Raw genomic sequence first — 26,056 nt, 5'->3', positions numbered from 1 at the left:
ATAATCCATAAACTAAAGCCTGTTTATTCTCAGTACAACTCAATTTAAGTTCACTTATATATCAGCAGGACCACAACAGCGGGTGGAACCACAATCCCTGATCTAGACGTACCCGTGATCCATGAGAGCATCATGTTTTGTGTGATGAAACGTAGAAAAAAAAAAGTTAGGGCATTTAGCCAATCATTGAAAGTTAATTAATCAAACCAAATAACTGCCCTGAGACTGAAACTGATGAAACAGACTTGAAGGTAGATGAAAATTAGGTAGAGTCACAAGACTCAGTGTTACTGTAATGTGTGGTCTGGGGTCCTGGGTCTTGCTGATGAGGTCAGTGGCAGTCGGGGAGAAAAAACGTTCTTGTGGCGTGAGGCTTTGGTCCTGATGTTCCGCAGGAAGTGTCTCTAAATTTTTATTTCTGGGTGGGAGGGGTCAGATGTCACACTGTTAATTCAGCAGCATAACTTTAAGCCTTAATATAATGTGAACAGGTGAGTTGTATATAAATTCACCCTCAGTACAGTTGTCATGAACGGGGAAATTAGCTACAGAGACCAAAACCGTTTTTTGTACCAGGCTGTAAACATGTTTATTTCTGCTGTGAAGTTGGACATTTGGACATGGGGACTTATGGAGACTGACTCACTTCTGGAACCAGTCTCAAGTGGACGTTTGAGGAACTGCAGTTTTTGGTACTTCTGTGTTGCCTTTATTTCAGCTCTCTCATCTCATCTCTTTGATTAACAATTGAAACTATATTTGTGATCTACCTGATCAAGTGTAGACTCATATAAAGAGAAATATAAGTGTTGACATTACATTGGAAGATGTCCACATTGTGGTTATGAATACAAACATGAATCAGTATGACAGTGTGAAATTTAAAGGTCCTCTGCGGGTGCTAGTAGAATTACGTCTTTGGGTGTTTGCCTTAAGAAGCTGCAGCCTGCTGTGTACACCTGTAATGGCTTCCCCCATTCAGAGAACAAAGCTCTTAAAAGCTCCTGGAGATTCCTCTCCCCTCACCACCTGTCTCTCTTGTTGCTGTGTCTAATCCCTGAGCGAGATGGACATTATTAGGCATCATTCTCCCTGTCGTCTCCTGTTAGGCAGACAAGAAGCTCCATTCTGGCTCTATTTGCATGGCGGCTCACTGGTGGCAGGGCGGCAGATAGAGAGAGAAGTAGATAATAGGAAACTGTGTCTGTGTCGTCGAGGAGTTGCTTTTCACTGTCATGGGCTCAAACAGAAAGCTTCTCTCCCCATTTACATTTTTTTTATTTCTCTCTCTTAATATTTTCCTGCTCCACCTGCCGCTCTGCTTCTGTTATCTCTGTCAGCGCTCTGACTTCCCCTGCCGTCTCTGTTGTCTTCTTCATTTTTCACTCCTCATTCACTCTCTAATTACTCATTTTCTGCCTTTACCTGATCTCTCTCCTCTTTCTAAGATCATCTTATCCATTTTTCATTACCTTCACTCAGTTCATACTCGCTGGCTTAATGTGATCTTGTCCACCTCCCCTTTACTTTAAATACACCTATGATTTGCATTTGTCATGGCATTGCAGATCTAAATGTTCATCTCGCCTCACCACCTCAAAGACCTCCCGTACATGTTGGCTCAAGAATTGAATTTTAAACTCAGCAATGTGTTTTTTTTAACAAATGTGAATGTATTTGTTTGAATGGAGATAAATAAATGTGTGTGCTAAATCCTTACAGCAGCCAACAATGGCTTTAGTTAGAGAAGGGCTCTTATTTCTTTCTTCTTCTTTTTTAGGTAGGAGAAATGATCAAAACATAAAGGAATGATGAAATATATAACCTTATTTTTCATGCTTTAAACTCAAATTAACATCCCTGTACTATGTATTTTATTTCATTCTATTCTTTAAACCCTACTGCTAGAGGTCCATCCAATAGTGACAGAAATTGGCCTGTAAAGCAAACCAGAAAATCCAGTGAACCTTCTCATGACTGGATCAGTCATGTCATGATGGTTTTAGGGTGGAGGAGTAAACAGACATGTTGGGGGTTGGTGGTCAGGTTGCTTGGACAGTTGTGTTTTCTCCGCTTGACTGAGTGCTGGTAAGTGAGCCAGACATGGAGGGGCGGGGATAGCCCAGCATCAGTGACAGAGGGGGGTGGTGGGTGGATGGGTGTGCCTCGGAGGCATGTCGAATCAAGGTGAAATGCAGTTCTCGCGAACCCTGGAGAGGCTTTGCCCTCATTGGTTTGATCAGGTGCATGAGAACAAAGCCAGGCTGCTACAAATGACTGTTTTGTTGTTGGAAGATGGTTGTTTGCTTTGAAGGAATAGAATGTGGGATATTAGGATCAGTTATCACATTTAGCACTTAAGTAGGGAAAGAAACAGGAGTTAGATTTATTTCATGTATTTGATAGCTAGGTATTTACTGATATTTTGTTTCCTCTATGATTGTGTTACAAGCCCTGAGGTATTTTAGTCTAGTTCTGTTGCTGCATGAAAAGGTTTTAGGAGTTAAGCTGATGAGCAAAATATTATATTATTATGCCACCATTGCCAAAGAAAATAAAGGTGTGTCTGTATTTGGATTATATTGTAAAAAAAAAAAAACACCCATAAAACAATGGATTTAAAAGACTTTATTGCAATAGACTCTTCTAAATCTACAAGTCTGTTTGCCACAAGTTATTATAAATTATCTTATCTTTATTTATGTATTTTTATTATTTATTTTTCTGACATCGGTACTCTTCATACAAACATTTATAAGTTTAGCTCACTACAAAATAACATAATATTGTGAGCATGTACCTGAATTCATCAAAGAACTCCACATGATTTGTGTTTGGACCCACCTACAAATTAGAAAAAATAGGTCAGAAGTCCAAACAAAAGCTGTTTGTTAACAGTAAATTAAAGGGGTTAGTGCTAGATGCTAAATGGACTTGTATCTATATAGTGCCTTCTTGATCCACTCACTCATTCACACACTCATTCACACACACATTCACACACTGATGGCAGAGGCTGACGTGCGAGGTGCCAAACGCTCATCAGGATACATTGCTTCCTGTCCAAAGTGCTCACACTGAAGATCACACATTTACGTCACAGCTATCAGGAGCAATTTGGGGTTCATTCAGTATCTTGCCTAACACACCACCACCAATAAGCCATGGTCAGAAGATCTATGTGACCTACTTGTACAGTTGGACCAGATCAGAGATATATGTTGGTGTCGCTGCACAGCTCTATATGTGATGCCAATGAATCCTGAACTCAATGGGAAGCCAGTGTATTGTAGACGGTCCAGAGACGCCTTCCTGAGGCAGGTGCACTAATCCAGCCAGGGTGAATAATTAGTTGCAGTTCAGGTTGGGATACAACAGCTCTGAGTTTAACATCAGATTTTCCCATACAGTGTGTACTGTAACATATGATGTCATCCACCCCTCGACCCAGTCTCTACACTTGACTACCATCTGGTCACAGAAACAGATCACCATGCTCAGTCGAAGCTTAGTACTCTCTGTCCCAATAACTGTTGGGTGTGAAAAATGATCATGATAGACATAAAAAAAAAAATGTATTTGCATCAGTGGATGTTTACATAGACAGCTAACTTTCTATATGTGATACACTGTGAGCGGCATAAAGTATGAATATACAATCTAAATATAACAGGAGGGAAGCAAAAAATACAACAGACTAACACCTCGTCATGTGATTCAGACCAAACCACTCTTGGCAAGCGGTGCTGTTCATGCAGTCCCATACTATGCTATGCCCCGTGCTGGCAGACATCATATGCCAAAAAACAGCAAGGGCAACAAAAACAACAGACCCAGACAAAACAGAGAGAGCGGAGCACTGACAAATCACACTCATTTGTTTCCACGTCCTCCCGGGACGGCTGCTCTTCTGCTTCCTCCTTCATTTTTTTTGTCTTAGCTCCAGAATTTTAAGGTTTACGAATAGAACTTCACTGACAGTGCCTCTGAACGCAGAGGGACGTTGACATTAATACATATCCTGGGCTGATTTAATTGTTTAATTTATCTATCATTTTTATGAAACAAATACATGACAATGACAAAGGTACAATGTGCCCAACAACCAGATCTTGTTATTTTTACTTTGCTGCATTTTCAAAACAGAGCACCACAGATGGACTGGACAGAGATCTCTGCTTGCATGTTTCATAATGCTGCTATGATTCATCCCACATCCAACACAGTTTGCCTCTAAACGGATATTGTGCACTCTGACGCAGGTTAAGATGACGTTTTTTAACAGAGGGTCATGCCACCAACTGATTCGGCTGTTGTGTGCAGAATACACATCTGGCAGCCTCTCATGTTGTCCTCTCACTCGAGTGACTTCAAATGAAACATGAACGTTAAGAATAACATTTGATTATTCAGTAATAGTGCACTAAACAAGACGCGTGAACCCACAATACATCTTGTGTTGTGCAACCCCATGTTTTTAACAGTTTTTCCAGGTTTCCTACTGACAGGGTGTCAAGAAGGCATTTCCTGAGAAATCAATGTGTATCCTTGAACTCTGACTGAACAAATGTGGTGGTTAGAGACTATGATGCTTACCATGAAGCCTGTGAGATGTCCTCCACAGCCTTAAGCAATTCAGTCAATGATATTTGCCAAAACATTTAGAAAGAATTTGCAATGAATATGATTTGGTCATGATGACTATTGAAGAGGACGAAGCTGGAACGGGTCTGTTCCAATCTTTGTCCATTTGTGTTGACAGTTGGCAAACATTCATATAGTGTCTGATATGTAAATCTACAAATCATGTTACTGCCAGTCCTCATGAAGATCAGATTGTGTTTAATGTTGACAGTGACTGATCCTTTATGTTATCTGTGTATCACCCTGGAGAGGCGTACGAAACAAGCAGCTGAGTTGTACGAAGTTTCCTCACCTCTGATTTATTCTGTAGACTTTAACATTGTCTCTCCACAGAGGATTTTAACAAAACCCCGTGCATTTTCTCGTGAGTTCTTGTGAGCAGAGCCAGGTTGCTGGTTCCCACGTCGAGAAAAAAGCACCCTGATGTGGCCAAGTGTGTAACCCCCGGTGTCAACAGTAATCCCACTCTGTTGGGTTTTTTTCAATAAGGCGCTTTGCCAGGTGAAGTTCAGCAGACGGATTATCGTCACTTCCTCCATCATGTTTTCACATCCACAAAATTCCTCTTCGTTCCTGCCTCTCCTCATGCCTCCATGATGTGAAGTAGCAGTTGTGTGCACATGCACATTGCATACATCCAAACACAACACACACGCGTGTGTGTGTGTGTGTGTGTGTGTGTGTGTGTGTGTGTGTGGAGGGAAGGATCAATGTTTCCTGTGGAGAGACGATGAACTCACTCAATGGGTAATGAATTGTGGTGACATTATGGAAGTAGTATGCTAATCAGCTAATCAGGTTTCATTGCTCTACAGAGGTGTGGATTCTCGCTAACCTTGAGGAGACATTGATAATCAGGAGATGATGAGCCCTGGGAATTCTCTGCTTCTAACCACCAACAACCTCTCTCACACACACACACACACACACACACACACACACACACACACACACACACACACACACACGCTGACACATACTGCTGATAACGCAGGTGTGTGTTGTTCATGGAGATTTAGAACTTTTTTGTCGTAGATTTCACCATTGTTTGACTTTGTTGCTCCTCCAGTTGCTTTTGGATGCATGAATCAATCAGGTGAAGCGAGCTCAGTGGTAAAGTTCATTTCATTTAGGGTATTTTTAGGCTGTTTTCTATTGATTTACATATTGTCAGATAGATTATTACAAATAGATGGTTACAGCGCCTTGTTGTGATGGAAATAAATTCATTTAAACATATCTTTGACTCTTCTAACATCTTGACATCATCTCTACTCATCAACCAACAAATTGTTGCTGTCAGATAAAAAAACATGTATGTCCAATTCATATTTTTCAGGAGTTTGATAAAATTCTCACAGAATGCACCTAACACTCTGTAATGAAAATGTTTATACAGTAATCAGTGAACCATTTAATATTTGAAATGGATTTATGTGGATTGAAAGTGGATATGGGATATGCATGTTTTTTTTTAAAATAAATGGCTCACTCGACGTGAAGCTGGTTCTGAGCGACCTTGGTTGGTACAAACATCTTTTCATTGGTCAAATGAGATTCTAAATGCTGAGTGTAGATGCAAGAGGACATGCACGTTCTGTACTTAGAAAGAAAAGTCACAGTAATTGTCAAAGTTGGAGATATGTGGTTTTCATTGGACAGCTAATTATTGTAATATTTTAGGTACATGCGATTTTTGAATTGTGTGTGTGTATCTGATACATCTTTCCAGTCCATCTGTGCCACCTCTGCCATATCACGAGTCATTTGCTTCACTTTGCATTTAGCTTTTGGCTAACATTCCAGCTTGGCAGAGTCAGTGATGGAGAGGGCAGCATGCAGATGTAATTGATCCAAAGTTGACTCTGGCTGTGTAAACACCAGGTATGATGATCTCCACACGCCTGGTTATTTATTTTCATTTAGAGTTTGACAGCTTTGGGATCATCTGCCAACACCGTCCACTGGAAGAAACGTACAGTGCTGAGAGTTTTGAAGCAGTTAGCGTTGCAAGGTTGGAAGGTTGGAAGTATTGAAGTGAAGAATGTTGTGGTGTTCAGATTGTCCCGTTGACTTTCCCAGAAATATTTTTAACTAAAAATAGCATAATTTCAGCTAATGATCATTTCATTAATATTCTATCAAAAATATAAATGACAAGATCAGTAGCTCATCCAAAACTTCAACTTGCACATCTTCCTAATCTCTGTGATTTAGAGTTTCCTGATGGGCAGTAAACCGCTGCTCCGTCAGGTAAGAAGCAGGTACCAGAATTAATCTTAGACTGGCTTTTAGTGGCTTGCAAGGCTTCATGAAGCCAATAGTTTTTAGATCATAAGTAATGTAATCATAACAAATACACATGCACAGCTGTCCATATTTACCACAGCTGGGTACATGAAATAAACAAAGCCCGAACACAAGGTAGATTATCAGAGTTGAGTCCATGAATCCACCTGGATAGTCTCAGCTTCAGAGACACGGTTGCAGCATGATGTCAGGCTGCGTTTTTTCCAAACGTTGGATCCGGCTCAACTTCTCTACCGCAGCCCAAAACGGACGACTCTCACTCAAAAGAATATATAAAACAGAATTTTCACCTCGGTGCTGGATCCTGTCTGATTAGCCTCATGAGTTCAAATCTACCTAACACAACTGTAATCCCCTCAGAAAATATGACCACACTGAAAAGAAACATTAACATTTGTTGATTTCCCCATTTTATAAAATAATAGTATGTTATATTTCAGTTATATTTAGCTCCACATAAGGCATTTTCCAAGGAAAATTATTTATTAACAGAATTGTTGGTCTAAACGTGGTCAGTCCTGTTTACACTAAAGAGTCCAGTAAATCACTCACCATGGCTTTTCTCCTTTAACTTTAATTAGACGTGAACACAATAAAGAGTGAAACGACCTCATTATTGATTTACAATTCATCACTGACACATGCAGGACTGTTTTCTCCTCGGCAGCACTGTTGAAACTACACTTACAATGGTTCTATGTTTAAACACACACAGTGTGTGTGTATTTGTGTGTGTGTGTGTGTGTGTGGCAACCAGGCCATGATCAAAGCAATGACTTTTCAAAAGGCTGGAGAATTACACCATCTATCAGCTGTAACATGTGTGTGTGCGTGTGTGTGTGTGTGTGTGTGTGTGTACGTGTCCTTACCTGGGAGTATCTAATTTTGGAGCCTGCTGTATACACTTTACCTGGGAATGTACTCCTGTGGTGTGTGTGTGTGTGTTATCCCGTGGGCCTAAAGTGCTTCTTTAGCAGGGTCTACTCCATCTCTTCAACAAGGTGCCACCAGAAATAACATGACCCACATTGAAGTCCACACAGAGCCACATCCAGAAACATAACAAGAGACTCTGAATCTCATAAAACAACTGCAGGGAAACGATTTGTGCCTCCTCAAAAGTTCAAATACTAGTTTGTTATTCTTTCTAGAGGGCTGCATTACGAGAAAGCTGGTGGTAGTCACATGACCTCAAAGCCAGCTTACAGCCTAATACATGTTTATGATTATATACATTTAGATGTATCTGCAGTTGTGAAACCATCTCGCTCTCAGATAGATAGTGCAGAAGCCCAGATGTTTAGCAGCTAAAGAGATGTGGTCTCTTTTTTCTCAGGTGTTAGCTCAACAAAAGTACAGAATAATATTGAAGTCCATCAGGATGATGTCACTGCTCTGTGCCTCAAGTGACACATGAGGCCTTCTGCTGGGTTGTTTTGTACACTGATGGAGAGATCAGGTAATACTGTAGCGGAGCTGTAGATGGGCTCATTTTTCTCGTAACAATGATTCATTATTTGATTCGCTGACTGTTTAAACAGGCAAGAGATCCTCTGTTTGCAAACTCTGCTAAAGTCCAAAGGATAATACTATCAGCATGTCCAACATGTCTTCACTGGAAAATGCTACATTTATCTAACTATGGAATATAAAAACAGGATATGCTGTTTACATGAACAGTATGAAATTATAAATATCATATGAATATTGTCAATGTTATTTTAAAATTGTATCCTAAAATAAAATACATTATCTGTAAATTAATAACCAAATTAATTATTATATCAATAATGACATATTACAGCTATTTCATTTTGTATAAAATTACTGTTATGTATAATATTTTAGTTTTTTGTTTTTTATTATGTTTTCCTGCTTTCTTATATATGTACACATTCATGTAAAATTACAATAATGATCTGCAATTAAATGTGTGGCTTATTATATTCAAGTTTATGTCCATACAAATAACATAGTTTTTCCTTAATATTAATTAATATTAATGAATGTGTACTTTTACATTCAAACTCATAACATGTTGAGGAAAATTAAAAAACAGCATTTTTCTGTAAAACCTAGACTAAAAATCAAATCTAAAGTGAATTTATAGTTTTGTAACATTTGAACTGTGATATTTTACTTTTACAGTTTATGCATATAAATGCACATTATAATGCATTTCATAAACTAAATCTAACAATTTTGGTGTAACTTTCAGCTGGCTGAATGACTTCAGTCTGATGTGTTTTTATATTGTTACTTCTGAACATGTCTCAACTAAAAAAGAACGAAAACTGTAAAATTATTATTTTTTTCAATGTCCAGTTTGAATTGGCTCAGGCATTAGTAAGACGACATGCTACCCATAGAGCTCGTAATGCAACTGAAAAAATAATTCAAAAAACAAAAACATAGACATGTCTGGAATCAGTTAAAATAACACTTTCATTTCAATTCACTCATTCTGGAAAACAAATGAATGCAGATTAATCACGCTCCATGATTCCAGCCACTGAACATTGCACACTACACAACAGCTTTGTATTCAGTCGGACTAATCACAAAGGATGTAATTAATTCGATTTTTTTGTTAATTGTGTGGACACATCTTCAACAGCAAAAAAAAAAAACGTGGTCTGCACATGCTCTGTTTGAACTATTTTAATTTAAACGTAACATAACGTTCTGAGGAGCTGAATTAACGGCCACAAAGAAAAAGATCTCTCACAGCAGTTGATAGACGTTAAAACTCCAAATTGCATCAACAGCAAGCTATAAAGAATCATTTTATTTTTAAAAATACATCCTGCTTCATCCATAGCATGATGTTCAAACCACAGTCTGCAGCAGCACTCTGAGCTAGTGGCTCCAAAACGTAGCTGAACGAGTCCACGAGAGCACTGCTGCATTGTCGCACACACACCCTGTGCGATGAATAGTAACCCGTTCGGCTGGAGACGTCAACCCCAATAGTCCAATTGCCCAAGAGCAAACACATTTCAGCTGCAGAACACTCCCTAGACGACATTTGAAAGAGGAGGTTGTGTGTGTGTGTGTGTGTGGTGTGTGTGTGTGTGGGGGGGGGGGGGGGGGGGGGGGGGGGGGTGAGAACACGCCTTGGGGGAAGAAAAACATGGCGTCGATCTGGGAAACGATTAAATCCAGATTCCAACCGACAACATTTCTCACCATCCCCAGAGGGGAGTGACACGGGTAGCAGCACAGAAAGAAAGACGGAGAGAGAGAGAGAGAGAGAGAGATGGAGGAAAGAGAGAGAGATTATGAGTGAGAATGTGCTGGTTATCTTAATTAAATGGAAGTGCATTTTATCCTCCTCCTATTGATTTCTGCCAGGGGCAGTGTGTGTTTCAAAGAGTGCACTCTGTGTCGCTGGTTCAGAGGCTGTATTGTTGTTTTTTTTCACTCGTGGTGGATGTGACTATTGCAGTCAAGAAACTATTGAGATGGTCGTTAAAAGGCATCACAAACACTGTACAGCTGCTGGACATTTAGCTGCAGAGCCACGTGTACAAACAGATGATATATGATATGCATGAGAGAGAGCATATTTGCAAAGGTGTCTGTTTGCATGGATGCTTTTTTTGATTGTGTGCGTGTGTGTGTGGTGCCCATAAGCGCTCTATTTGCCAGTGCTGACACCATCCAGGGGACGGTGGCCAGCAGTCTGCACAGGTCGCAGACGGAAAGCAATGCATTTTTATTTCCCTCTCCTCCCCTCCTGCCCTCCCCTCCATTCATTTTGATTTTTGGAAAGTTAATGTTAACAGTTTTGTCAAAGCGCACTGTGCTCCAGGCAACACTGCTTAAGTATATCTTTTGCTATTTAAGTGACCTGCTTTCTGCCGGGGACTTTTTCCCATTACTGGGAATGACATTTCATTTATACTCCATCATTCATCTTTCCCACTTTGGGATACAGCTCTCTCTCTCTCTCTCTCTCTCTCTCTCTCTCTCTCTCTCCCTATATTTATTCATCTTTTATCCTCTGTTAATTCTATTTTACACCTTGTTTATTCTGCAATCTTTCTTCTATTTATCTCAGATTCTCCATGTTCAAATGGTAGCCATGTTTGATCAACACAATAATAGAAACATCTGTCAATATAATGCAAGACAGATTGACAGCACTCCAGTGAGCTTGGTAACTTTTTCTTGATTGACAGCTGTGTCAGCCAATAACAGGCAGAGTGCTAAAGGGGAAGGAGCTATTTATGGTCACTGGCTCCAGAATCAAAAGTCCCATTCATCCTCATGGTCAATGTTGTGTGACTCACAGTTGGTGCCATTCAGCAATATTACACATGTGCACCACTAAAGCTAAAAAGAAATGATTAAAATTTCAATTTTGGGTTAATTCTGCAACTATGGTGCCATGTTTTGTTCTAAACAGCGATGTCATGGGTTTAAAATTCACTACTACTCTGATTAATACTATGAAGTGTAGTAGACCCATCCACTATGCCAAAATGGTGATGGCAAAACATGATTTCTTGCCAATGAAGTTAAAACAGGAGTTATGTAATGACACTTTCCATATACATATATATTCATCGAGGCTTTAAAAACCAGCAGTCAAATATGAGAATCATTTCAAAACCCACAACTAACCAGTTTGATGATGAAAAAACTAAAGTCTGGCTTTTTTCATATTGAAATTGAATTGTCCTGAAGTATTCCCTCATCTTCCCTTTCTTGTTGAAAATGTGATCAGCGTATGTTAGAAACGTGACTGAAAATGACAAATAACAGAATAACAGAAGTCATTTGCTGAGGAGGGCCAAAAGAACATGGCCGTTGGAGAAATGACATCACCACAAGTCACAGGATCTTTATCAGCAATAATAATCACTAGTGAGCGTGAAATGGTTGCAGTTTGGTTAGGTTGAAGTTCAAATAAGTCAGTGTTGACTTTTGGTTTCATTGGACACCGACCAATTGTACTGGATGTTTTTCAGCCCATCCATGTTCCAACCCTCATACCCTCATATATGGTCATGAGCTTTGTGTAGTGACTGAAAGAATGAGATCAGAACGCAAACAGTCAAATGAAGTTTCCATTGTAGGGTGGCTGGGCTTTGTTAGGATGAGGAGCTTAGATATCCAAAGTAAGCTTGGAGTAGAGCCATGGATGCACAGATGGATGGATGGATGGATGGATTGATGGAACACAAAAAGTGGCCTCCTGGGTGAAAGTCCTAGATATTTGACCCATCGACTTTGACCTCCACCTATGCAGATTGCCTATCTTTATAGTGCTCCCTACTAGAGGTCAGTACAATAAATGTAAATATTTGTCTGTGCATGTACATTCTGCATTAAATGGAACACAGTATTTTTAAAACAAAAAAACAGTGCTGTACTGATGATGCGTGTTGATGATCCGTCTCTGTTTACATTTCGTTTTTGTGTACTTCATAATGCTACAATATACCAGACAGTCACTGCATCGAACAACCCACCCTGCGATGACCACTCTATCTGTTGACATACAGCCCTACTGAGACTATTTTATCATTATTCTGCTCTATGCCGGAGCAGGAGGGTTGCTGCATACAGCACAGTAAAAATCTAGACATCCAAACATCCCTTTAGAAAAGTTGTCCCTCATCATACAGGGGTGATGGCACTCATGATAGGTTCACTGATTTCCTGCTCCACACAAACTCTGGTTCAGCTCCGATGCAGATGCTGATGAGCATTGTGTTCCTCTCAGGCTGCAGGTGTGGACAGAAGATGAAATTTAAAAGATAAAATTACAAGCATATTCTCAACTTCCTCGAATCCCAAATCACACTCAAAGGTGGACGCATTGTGCTGAATCCCTAAAGGGCCAGTATGGGAGCCACATGAACACAAACCCAATGGAGCACAACCATCCAAGGGAGGAGGTGAAAAAACAAGCACCTCTTCTTCCCTGCCAGTCTGGAAAACAAAATATCTGAGTAATTTAGAGGATGACTCACGTTCCATCACACTGTGGGATCCCTCAGAAACCTGTGCTTAATCTTCTGTCTGGCTGAGCTGCATGGTGCGTTTGGGTTGGTGTGTTCTTTTGAGTTGATATTTCATGGTGTGTGTTCATTCATACTTTGAAAGCCTAATAGAAAAATAGACAGACATCAACAAAAGACCTGCCCCATTTAAAATAACCATGCCTGTGTATGTACATTATCTTCAGTTTCTCCAACATTCTGTTCACACACACCTTTGCCTTTATGTGTGTGACAGCGGTGCTCTGTTTAACCATGTGTCTATGTATAGCCAATGTATTCTTCAGAATAAAATGGTGTTTTAATGGGCTTTTAATGGCCTTCAGTCAGTGAGGACTACACAGCACTGAATCCTGCTGGCTACACTTGAAGGAAACGGTCTTTCATGAGTGTTTGGGGAGCAGCCGTAAAGAAATAAAGAGCTCACTGGGCAGCAGCTGAAACTAAAGCTGCCTTTCTGTCTGTCAACTGACTGCATGCATTTTTAAGTTTGACGTGTAGCGGTGTGCTCTGCTAACAAACTAAAATGCCAAAGTGCTAGTATAGAGTCCAGAGGTGCATCAAGCTTTGCTGTAGGGTATAAGGCTACAGCATACCTATGCCATACCGATAGCATCAATTCAATGCAGAAGTATAAATCAGACTTAAGATCTGTGGTCAGACCAGCAGTGGGTCCCCTGCTGTTTGCCTACCAGGAAAACATCGGAGTGAATCACTGTCCTCCCCCACTTCCTGCTTATCACCTCTAACTTCAGCTACAACATGAAGTTCTCTTGGTGACTCACAGCAAGAGGTGGAATACAGAGGCCCGGTGAATGACTTTGTTGGGTGTTGCAGATTGAACTGTCTGCAGATAAACATAAACCAGAGCAAAGTAACTACGCATGTAGAATCAAAGATTGATAGATTGTCTTTGGCACTCTATAGATGACAGAGTTTGACTGATACATTGGTCAGCCAATCACAGATATATAAGTATCAGTGTATATGATGTTTGTTCACAGAACATATTGCAAATGCTCTGGATAATTTAGATCTGTTAAGTTATAGTTGGTCCAGAATGCAGCAGTGCATCTGGTTTTCAGTCAAACCAAAATTTCACGTGTACCCCGCTGCTCATTGAGCTCCACTAGCTACCTGTAGCAGCCCACATTAAACCCAAATTGCTAATGCTTGTTTACAAAGTAGTCCCTGGTTCTGCACCCACCTACCTGCATGCCCGTATACAGTTATAGCTATGAGCTATGTTCCCTCCTCCAATGAACGATGCCTGGCCACCTATACGCTCAGGGCAATCCAAACTTTCTTCATCTGTTGTTCCCCGTTGGTGGAAGGTCCTATCAGTTCCTACCAGATCAGGGTGTCCCTTGCTACCTTTACCTCCTGAAGACCTCCAGCTCTTGACAAAGGACCTCCTCTACAACAATACCAACAACAAAAACCGAACAACCGGACATGCTAAATAACAAGTAACGAGTTTGATGACATGAAAACTGTCACTTGATTCTCTGTAAGTAGTACTTATTACTGCACTAACATGTCCTTGTCGCACTGTACACTGATTGTTTCCCTTTTTTGTAAGTCACTTTGGATCAAAGTGTCAGCTGAGTAAATCAAAATATAAATGTTAAGTTAAATAGTGAAGTTTCCTGCCACCATTACAGAGCTTTGTCAAGTGTTTGATAACCAAGTTTGGGGCATTATTACAAATGGGGGTTTATATATAAACAATATCAGGTGATGTATCAGTATGGGAATCTTTCAATACATTTTCAGTTATCTAATATTGACATTGGCCCCAAAAATCCAGCATTGGTCAGGATCGAGACAAAGTTGCTTGATCAATCAGTCCAACTTATAAGTCAGAATATACAACCAGTTTGCAATTTGCTTATGAATCCCTTTGACTTCAACCACCATCTAAACCACCATCTTTTCCTGAACACTGCAGGTTCACCATGACCAGTATACCCCCCAACCCCATGGCATGTGTTCACATCTAAATTTGCTGGCTGTAACAGCTCCACTTGGAAAGGCTTTGATGTGCTCTAAGAAATGCATTCATTTTCATCCCATAGTTGATCCACATATTTGCTCTGCACCTATTATATATCTGCCAAGAGGCTCGTTGGTTAAGCAGTGTAGAATTATGTAACACTCCCCAGTTTGATGAGTGCTATATTGGAACTCAATATATTCTGCACAAAATGTGCCCCAGTGTATTCACAAGTTTATAACAGACTTTTTAAACATACCTTGTCTGGATAGAGATCTATGAATATGTTATTGAGGGGATTATGATTGTATCAGTGGAGAGATGAAGAACTGAATCGAATCTTGGAGTGTCTTCAGTTCTCAGTGAGAGTGAAAAAGGAACATTTGCTGTCTTGATGTCTTTCAGCTATAGTTCATTTCCACTGAGGGTGTGGTCAGCAGACAGTGAAAGCTGCCTCAGTCACTGCCGATGCACCAAAGTTAGGTCTGCATACATTTTCTTCTTTGCTCAATACTTGACAGTCAGAGTGTGCCTTCCTCATCTTTTTCAGCTTTCGCATTGTTCCACATGGCTGAGTTCCAATGATCAGCCGATCGCATTTGCCCGACTATAACTGCAGCAATCATAAAGTCATGACGGAGAAATACTGGTCTTTTTGAAGAGAGAAATGCTTTAGTGTTTCCCTGCTCTTTGATATTCTTAAAGTATGACTGGCCGCTATCAAAACCATTCTCCCCTGGAGAGGAATTATCAGTTTCGTAAATGTGAAATGAAGAGAGAAACTGGGAAAGCAATGTTTCAGTTTTGAAGGTGACCTCCTCCGATCTTTCAGCATTATGGCCCCGGCAAATTAAAACGTTGGTGCTATCAGATGGAGGGAGGCTAAGCGGATATACACACCACGTCTGGCTGGCTGAACATACTGTTTGTAGGAGGTGAATGCCTATCACTGATTGATCTCACTCCTCGATTACCCCGTCTCATGTAATTCCCCGTCAGCATAATTCATACTACTAAATGTTCCTCTCAGCCTTTAAGTTAATGCAAATTCCCAGAGAGGAAGATGAGTGGAAAATATTTGCACTGTGTGCTGTTATAGGAAATAAGATTGCTTTTTTCCCCCTAACATACCTCAGGGCTTTGCACCAGGCCCACTAAGCTTTTTAACATTTATAGGCTCAGATAAGAGAAGTCCATTATGTCTCATGCAGAATGCTTATTGCAGTGAGACACTGGCTCTGATGCTTCAAAAGCTGTGAAGGCTTTATTTTCTCAGAGGTCAGCCTAGAATGAGAGTGTGATCTGTATCTCTGTGTCCTTTGACTTGGAGAAAACTTCTCACACATTTTGCAGTACTGTACATTACTGTATATCAGTCTGGTCTTCCACACATATACAAGAGAGTAATTCATTTGTTCAAACATTTTAAACAACCTATCTTTACATATTCCTGACAGATGACCTTTTTTAGTTAAGAGTATCACCACGTGGCAATGGTCATCACTGAGCATCAAAGGCTGCTTGAAGCTTTTGCATCTCATCACCCGTGTCACCAAGTGCTTGCTCATGGTTGCTATTGTTGGGTCTCTGTATATGATATTATAAAATATCATGGTGGTTTCTACTTATAACAATTAGCAGTTTATGTTTTAGCAAAGATCTGTCCTGTCACACACCAACAGGTGCTGGGCATATAGTTTGCAGTAGGTTTATCAAAGCCTTTTCAAGAAAAACAGCTGCCTGTATGGGCTACGAGAAACTGAATTTCAATCATTTATATTTGAAATAGAATCATTGCATTGAAAAACTGAACCTGAATTGTAATCTGAAATTTAATTTATTAGTTTGGAACTGAACATTCAGTTCTCAGAATTTAAATTCAAATCTAAATTATTCAAATTCAGTTTCTGGTGGGACATATTTTAGCCCATATGCCTGCTGCTTCTGGAAACAGGGTTGATAATAATTGATACCGCAAAACCAAAACAGTTATCCTGCGTGCCTTCATCACTACAAATGACCTCACACATACTCATGTGATCATTGTTTATATAAAGTTATTGATCAGAGCAACTCTAGCCATAGAGGTGAAAGGTCAGGAAAATGTCTACTTATCGCACTAGATATTGTAATTTTGGAGGACCACTAAAAATGAAACCTGTTACATAATGACATAAAAACAAAGCTTTTCAAAATTATATTTTTTTTATCTACCACCACTTAGGCTCTAAGGCCACAGTGCCTTCAACATGATTGTTCAATTCAGCACTTTTACTTTGTAATCAACATAGCAGCCTCTAAGTGGTGCCAACGGGTTTTCGAATTTCCCATCTGCGAAGATTATTTATTATAAAAGAAGCTGCTATAATGTGCTGAAAACATGCTGCATATTTCTTGCTTTCTTTCAGGGAGTGAGAACAAATGGCTCATCTAATGCCCTTATGTTTCCTCCCCTACATCATTGCCAGTATCTTCCACCCATTTGAGTGAAAAGCTTTCCTGAGGGGCTGAGATTTCTGCACTCTCCTGAGTACAATAACAACACTCATTTGCAGACTGAGGCGAGTGATGGATAGGCTCTCCATGTCTGGTTGCGCTATGTTTGCTGGCTTCTAATAGAGTTGCTTTTTTCCCTGATAGAGGTGTGATGCTGTATCCGTGAGCATTGGCATGAGTTCAATGTGAAAAAGTCACATGGCTGTGCAAAGTGCACGTGTTTGTGCAGTTAATGTGTTTTTCATAGATTAGTTCCTCGATATTATAGTGACAGTGTTATTTCTCGATAAGATTACCATTATCTACTAATTACTCTGGGTTAAAAAGGCAACATTGAACTGCCAGCAGTGATTAGATAATAAAGAAATGCTCATTCTTTTGATTGAAATCTGTAATGACATACAGTACATCATTTATATGTGGTCTGATTTTAATCTTAATTCGCACATGATTGGTATTATGGCGCTCTTCTAGTACTCCTGCTGTATCTCTGCAGTCTTGCTAATGTTTCTTCAAGATACATAGTGGACCGTGTCCTTCCCTGTTGGGGCACTGGCAGGTGATTTTTGGCTGTGAAAGAGACACACTTGACATTGATTATAGCAGTTTGTCAGTATGAAGTAAACATCCTGACAGATGTAGTATAACTTAAGAAGAGATCAGGCAAAACTGTTTTTAATTGTATTTCTAGATGTATTCAACACTTTTAACTGTAAAGGTGAATGCTGTGGAACCAGCAGCATGATATTCATCTGGATGATATGTCAAAATGATGGTTCTGTAATTGCTTAACACGATTATATCAGAGTACTGATGAGGTTTTAATAATACATATTAGTAAATATTTAGACTACTAGTATTATTAGATAACACTTTTTTTGGGTGGTGTGCCTACAGTTTAGAGTAACTGTCAAGAACAGCTGTTTTCTGATATTATAGCATAGTATGTTGACGAATATGCTCTATAGAAAATCTACAAACAAAGAAGAAGAGTTGAAATGTCATAATATGTCCTCCACTGTTGTGCACTGGGAAATGATTTTTGGCTGTAAAAGACAGACATTTCTCATCCATAATGACACTGATTATAGCAGTTTGTCAGTATGATAAGCATCCTGACAGATGTGTACAATAAATAAATAACTAAATCTATTGACTCCAAAAAAAAACACTGACATCAGTAACAACACCACTATATGCCACCAAGTGAAATGGCCCTTCTCTGTCATTATTTATTTTGATCTGATTCTTTTCTAGTTAGGTTCCCTCTGTGGTGGGAAAAACCAGGCTTCACCCTCTAGTGTATTCTGGACTCGCATTGTATGTGACAGACAGGTAACTTCAGCCATTGTCATCACAGAACAAGCCCACTTCATTGTACTCCCATTATTCTGTCCTCAGTGGGACCTCTCTTGACTGTATCAGTGTCTTCATCTTGTGTCAAGGCCCGCGGTCAGGGATCAGTGGCGGGGGCGACACTGTCCAGACATTATCTGCATGTCACAAAGCTGCAGGACTGACTGTACTTTTGTAATGTAGTGTGTGTGTGTAGTGAAGGAGGTCTGGGGTAACTCGTGATGTCTGTTCAGTTGTGCTACCATTGTCTTCATGTATACGCTGCTGGGAACATAGTAGGCGTGTGTGTGTGTGTGTGTGTGTGTGTGTGTGTGTGTGTGTTGTTGGGTTGATTGGGTTGCTAAGGTTGATGAAAGCATGCAGGCCAAGCCAAATAAGCCCAATTGTAATCAGTGCTAACCCCCGTCACCCACCACCACCACCCCCCCACTCCTAGGCTGATGCAATTATGAGCCTGATGAAGCTCTGAGTATGTGTGTGTGTGTGTATGTTTGGGAGTGTTCCCATACTTGCAGTGGCAGTATTCCCAGTCATTTTAAAGAAGTCCATCAATCCTAGTCCGACTTCATTACTGTTACCTCTCTTCAGTAGGAATCACACATCACTCTATTTCCATCTAATCTATTCTACTTTACTGTAGTCTGGAGTCCTGTCTGATGACTGTATTTCTTAGTGGTTCATCATGCAACCAGGGTTTGCATAAATTCTGAGACATGTTCTTCAAATTACCAAATTTATAATGACATTCTGTTATTTTGAAAAATAATGTTAACTCAAGGTCACCAGGTTTTTGTTGTTGTTTGTCTTCTGAGATTTCAGCCACATCTTATGGTCTCCATCAGCAACTGGAGCTGCCTTGGATATTATCAAATTTTCCAAGAAATTGTTTTTTGTACTTCTAACTCCCATCCAAAAAACAACAATAAGACACACTATAGTTCTTGAGTCAACGTTATTTTGTCAAACTAAACACTCAAGAATGAACTTTAACTATATGTGGAACACTTATTTTTCCTTAACTTGTGTATTTAAAGAAATGTATTTGTTATTTTTGATACCCATGATGAAGACAGTTCTTTCCCATGACTTAATCTTTCAAGCTATATGGACATTCAGACATTACATCTACAATTGAGTTGTATCACAGAGTTGCATATTTAATATCAGTCAAAATAACACATTCATTTCTTTTCAAAAAGTCAATAATTATAATCATGTAGTCAAAGCAAGCGCAACACTGAGAGTTTATAATCCCTAAAGGCTGAAATATTTGTGACCAAAGTCACAAAGTCAACTGATCCAAGTACAGCTGAACATGTGATTGACCTCATGAACATATTGTGACAGCATCATTGTGTGATGTCATTTTATTTTATAGCATGTATACCAAGCTACAAAATTATTTATAAAAAAAAAAAGTTCAGCAATAGCATTAAAACCACATGCCTAATATTGTGTAGATCCCCTTTTGCTGCTAAAACAGTCCTGACCTGTCAAGGCATGGACTCCACTGGACCTCTGAAGGTGTATTGTCCACTGCTATAAGGGAATAACATTTCCATGGGTGTACATAGTCTGCAACAATGCTTTGGTAGGTGGTAAATGTCAAAGTAACATCAACATGAATGGCAGAACCCAAGATTTCCTAAAGCAACCATAGTGCATCCTGGTGCCATGTGTTCTCCAAGTAACACACACACACACACACACACACACGCCTGGCCGTCTTCTTCTATTGCTCCATGGTCCAGTTCAGATGCTCACATGCCCGTTGTTGGTGCTTTCAGCAGTGGACAGGGGTCAGCATGGATACCCTGACTGGTCTGCGGCCAGGCAGCCACATATGCAACAAACTGCGATGCACTGTGTGTTCTGATACCTTTCTATCAGAACCAGCATGGACTTTTTCAGCTGGTCTTTTGGATTGGACCACACAGACCAGCCTTTACTCCACACATGCATCAATGAGCCTTGTCTGTCAATGACACTGTCGTCGGTTTACTGCTTTTCCTTCCTTGGACCACTGTGACAAGTACTGACCACTGCAGACCAGGAACACCCCACAAGAGCTACAGTTTTAGAGATGTTATCTAGCCATTACAATTGTCTCTCTTGGTGTTGTTGTTGTGACATGTCACAGTGTATTGTTATGGATTCTAAATAATCTTATGAACAATTTCAAGGGTGGTTAAGATCTAGAGCGGATTCTCAGAATAGGAATTGTGGATGTGGACACTTACAAGTACAAATCTGTAAAATCCACAGACTAGTATGTAAAACATTTCAATACAGATCTTACTCCCTGAAACAAGCAAGAACCACTGAATAAAAACTCATTTATTATTTCCAGGCCCTGCTGCTAGTGTGGCAAAAATGCACACCATTCTTCGCACCAGACTTTGTACCATCATTCTATGATAATATGATCTAGAAGTCAGTTTTGATGTCCCACCAGGAAGGTGTTGATGAGAAGCAGCCTCTAAGATGAAGTAGCATAGGTCCCCTGTGTTCACCCTCATCCTTGCAGGTAACAGCCATGTGGCTGTGGCTCAGGAAGAAGATCAGGTTGTGCATTAATCACAGTGGTCAGTTGTTGCTTTTCTGGTGCCTTCTGTCCACATGTGGATGAGCAAGAACCTGCATCCTGAAATGCTTCAGATGGGTAGACCAGCACCTTGGCACCACGGCAACGCTTTCAATGTCAGTGTAGTGTAAGAAATTACAAGGACCACAATCTGCACAGTCATGTGACGTTGGTTTTATAGGAGGAGACGAGGAAGGAGGATTGATTGGTGATGAAAGCTGTCACCATATACTTCCCCTTTCTCCAAAATCAGGTGTTTTGTGGCATGCAGAATCAACCCTGACCTTACAGTATCAAGATTTGGACCTGGATCGATCACCAACAATACTAAATACACACTTACATTGTTTTTTTTTAGCTGAAAAAAGTAGTAGAAGGTAAAAGGTAGAAGGCGCTCAACACAAACAGTCACACATACAGCTGCAGAGCTCATTTCTCAACTGGTGCTTTGTTGGATTAATAGTGGAAGTTTACTGAACCCGCAGGTTCTGATGAACACCTCGGCTGAGTAAATTCGATCATTGATAAGGTCTGTTTTTGTGGATATCAGGGTATGCGTGTGTGTGTGTGCGTGCGTGTGTGTGTGCGTGCGTGTGTGTGTGTTTGCAGAGCAGATTACTGTGGTGGGCTCTCGCCCTATCTCCGTTGGCCAGTCGCACACTGTGACACGCCACTCACATGACAACTCAGAGAGAGACAGAGAGGGAGGGAGGGAGAGGGAGCTGTTATCTCTGTCCCTCCAGATCCTGCACTCTCACCTCCCCCCAACCCCCGTCCCCCCGCCTCCCGCCCCTTCAGATTACTTCCTTTTCCTCTGTCTCACCACTTTTATTCAATCAGGATTCATCTTACTATTCATGTGCAGGGCTCTGTGTTTTAATGATGTGAAATATATAAAATAATCAAATGAAATAACTTCAAATGGCACTTTAAGCTACAGTGATTCACACTGTGTCATCACATTTACCACTTCACATGTCATTACTAGTCATCCTGATTCACATTTTGTCATCTAGTGTGTCTTGTTTTGTCTTTTGTTTTCGTTTTCATAAAAAATGACCAGCTCCTTTCACTCCTCCTCCTCGTGTTTTTCGTCCCTCTCTTCTCTCTGAGTGAAAGGACAGACAGCAGAGGCGTGAAATAAAAGCAGGAAAATAGAGAGGGAAAAAAAAAAAGATGCCCGGGGTGGGGTGGTGCGGGTGAAAACCAAGCCAATCAAGGAGGAGCGTGTGTGCCGTTACACACCAGTGATTCCCACTTCAATACCGCCCCCACCCTCAGCTGTTCAGTGGCCTTCTGTACACACACACACACACACACACACACACACACACACACACAGTAGGCTTCATATATCATCATGCTATATCATATTGTTTGTGAGTATCTCTCTCTCTCACACACACACACACACGGTACAGGTGATAAATATGTGTCTGTGTGTCTTAATGAAGATCAGGTTGGTTGAGTCAAACCTCCTGTGGTGATGTGGAGGTCTGTCCTGTTTCAGTAGCAGAGGGGAGGACAGGAAGTCTCTCTGACCATTAACCATGTCATTTTAGTTGCTCTGTGATATTAAATTCCACATTCCCCATAAAACAGGGGGAGCCGGGGAAATACAAAATGGCAGCTCACCCCTACAGCTTCATTTACACACATACAGAGTGCCGGCCTGACTGAATCTCACAGAGCGACAGCGATCTAAGAAACACACAGAGGATAACGCTTTGCAGGTCAGACTGCTGGAATCTTTTAAACAGGAGGATGTGACGTAGGAACCAATCAACTGACAGCAGACACTGCCAGCCAGTCAGAGAGGGACACATGAAGTGACACTCAGAGACCTTTGCATGTACAAGGCACACTGACTTCCATTTTCTGTTCTTATGTCCAGATCATTGAGTGTTGTTCTTTCACCAGTTTGAAATTAAGATTTTCAATTTGAACCAAACTTACCAAATAGTTACATTTGTCAACGTCATTTTTAAGTTTATTTAACACTTGATCTAGATCCAACCTTATTTCACCACATCTGTTGTTAGAAATCTAATTTTTACCTCACAGATTTCCAAAGCAGCTTCTAATTATTTTTTCAACGAAAGAACGTGAGGTTGTGTTGTGTTGTGATAACATTTTGTGAGGACGTTTCCTCATTTGACACTGTACCACTGTGGAGCCCGGTCATGACGGCTGGAGCCAACGTGTTGTGAGGGAGGGGGAGGGGCCGATATAGAGGTGATTATTAGCGCTCCTCTGGGGCTTTTGTCTGGGCCCCATGAGAGAAAGAGGTTAACGCCACTTAGCCTCAGGAAGGCCCATTGTGTGTGTGTGTGTGTGTGTGTGTGTGTGTGTGTGTGTGTGAGTGTGCAGCTCCCATGTGTGTGTGACTGATGGGCTTCCCTGCTACAATCCAAAATCACTTACTATTTTCCTCAACCCATCATACCCCCCCTCCAACCCTCCGGCCTCTGTCAGCTTCCTGCTGACACAAAGGCCTACGTGTGTGTGTGTGTGTGTGTGTGTGTGTGTCTACATAAACAAGGTAATAAAAAAGCAAATGTTTGCAGTTGTGTTTTTGCTCTTCATGTCCTAATCTCATCACAGCAACATTGTCTCAAACTGGACTCAGTTCTTCACTGCAAGTTCAAAAATAAAATAAATCAAAATGTTTTTTTAGTCGCCTTAGAAATCACAAAGAAACTCTGAGTGGACATGGAAACGTTAATCATTTGTGCATTTTAATAAATGAAAGCAGATCAGATTATTTTTTTCAGGCTTTGAGACTTTATCTTGGCAGCACACACACACATACACACACACACACACACACACACACACACACACACACACACACACACACACTGACAGAGCCTGTTGCTGCTCAGAAGAAGCTGCACTTCTAATGTGGAGGCTGACAGGCATCTCATCACCCCGACCCGAGCACCGTCTCCTCATTAGGTCACAGTGTGCATGCGGTATTAGCCCTGCCACATCTCATTGCTGGAGACGTACACTCCTGCTCGGAGACGGTGTGTGGAATCATTGCCCACCACCTTACAACTGTCCTTCAGAAATGAGTTTAGTGTTGTGATTAATTTGGCCTTGTGTCGTCTGTCCCTCTCAAAACGCAATTATGTCTTTGAGGTAAAGGACAAAGCATCCATCAGAGGAAAATGATTAGGAATCAAAAAGAAATGGTGAGTGACAGTGGAAAAGGAGCTGGAGAGAAATGTTTACTGTACAAGAGAGACAAAGAGGAACATGTCAGAGAGACGAACAGAAAAAAAGTGAGAGAAAAGAGTTAGAGGCAAATAAATCTTTTCAATAACTGCAGAGAAGAAAACAAGCGCGGAAGTGCCACAGATGTTCAAGAACAAATAGAAAGTAAAGGGGATTTCCCAAAAAAACAACAGACGACAAATCAATCAGTAAAATATCATAATTCAAATACTTTATTCATACAGTTATTTTCTTTTTTTTGCGATCAAATTTTAGTTTTAATTTTCATTAGGTCCAACAGAAATATTCCAGGGAATACACTATACAAAATTATTAGGGTAGATTCTCAAAGAAAGACAGTTGGCCCAAGACATAAGAACATGTCATGGGAAAGAACGCAGTAAAACTATTGATGACAATACAATTATTTTCTGTAAAAAAACAAAAACAAAAACAAAAAAAAAACAGAAATCTAATGTAAAAAGTAAAATTACAATTTCCTTTTACAGCATAAAAAGAAGAGTATAGAAAAGTAAAAGTATGATGAATTGGTTAATGGCTCTGTTTAGCCAACTTAAATCCCTGGTTTGGGTTAAAGGGCTGATGTGTAGGATGTAGTGGCTTCTAACGTTGTTGTTAATTCCAATCCCCTTGTTTCACTTTTGCGTTTCTAGCATGAAGAGAAAACTACGACAGTAAACGAGACAAAAGGCCCAATATATAGCCAATGTTGAGTTTGTCTTCTTCTGGGCATGGTGGTTCAACATGGTGGACCCACTGTGTCTGTAGATATAAACGTCTTATTCTAATGTAGCAGAAACTCTTATTATTTAGGTGATTATACAATAATGAAAACATAGTTATAATTATTATATTCCATTTCTGTTATATTCCTAAATCTTCAGAGTGTGGATCTTTTAGATAAGATAGCAATGTCTGAAAATTGGAAGTTGTAATTAAATTGTAATCAATCGTCAAAGTAAATGATCTTATAAAGCGAGGCAATGTGAATGTGAAGATATGTGAAGGACATTGTTTGGATTATTATTTAAGATATAAACTCACAGGATAAAGTGATCTGGAAACAAGCCGTATTGATAATCTTGGCTAAATAGCCTAATATTGCATCGAAAAGTACACAGTAAAAATAACTGAGAGCTCATAGAACACAAAATCTGTCCAAAAAGACAGCTTATTAAGTATTTATGATTGTTACAAATTAAAAAAATTATATTCATGTGTCTAATGTCTGAAAACCCATATTGCATATATTGTTTAATATCTTAAATACTATAAATGCTAAAGCCATCATACCTGGAGATGTGCTGAGCTGTGTTGAATGATGCCATGTGGTTGGTTATTAACATTTTTGTTCCATGAACCACAGAAGTAGTAGAAGAAATGCTTTTATACAGTGAGTTCCATTTATTAGCAGATTTG

General features: G+C 40.1%; 1 protein-coding gene across 9 annotated transcripts in view; it reads left to right on the top strand.

Moving 5' to 3' along the window:
* Nucleotides 1-26,056, top strand: part of nrxn3a (neurexin 3a) — a 175,328-nt gene that overhangs the window by 27,463 nt on the left and 121,809 nt on the right. The window lies entirely within an intron of this gene.

This window comes from Larimichthys crocea, chromosome V (genome assembly GCF_000972845.2).
Source record: "Larimichthys crocea isolate SSNF chromosome V, L_crocea_2.0, whole genome shotgun sequence".
NCBI lineage: Eukaryota > Metazoa > Chordata > Actinopteri > Sciaenidae > Larimichthys > Larimichthys crocea.
This window is presented reverse-complemented; position numbering and strand designations above follow the sequence as displayed.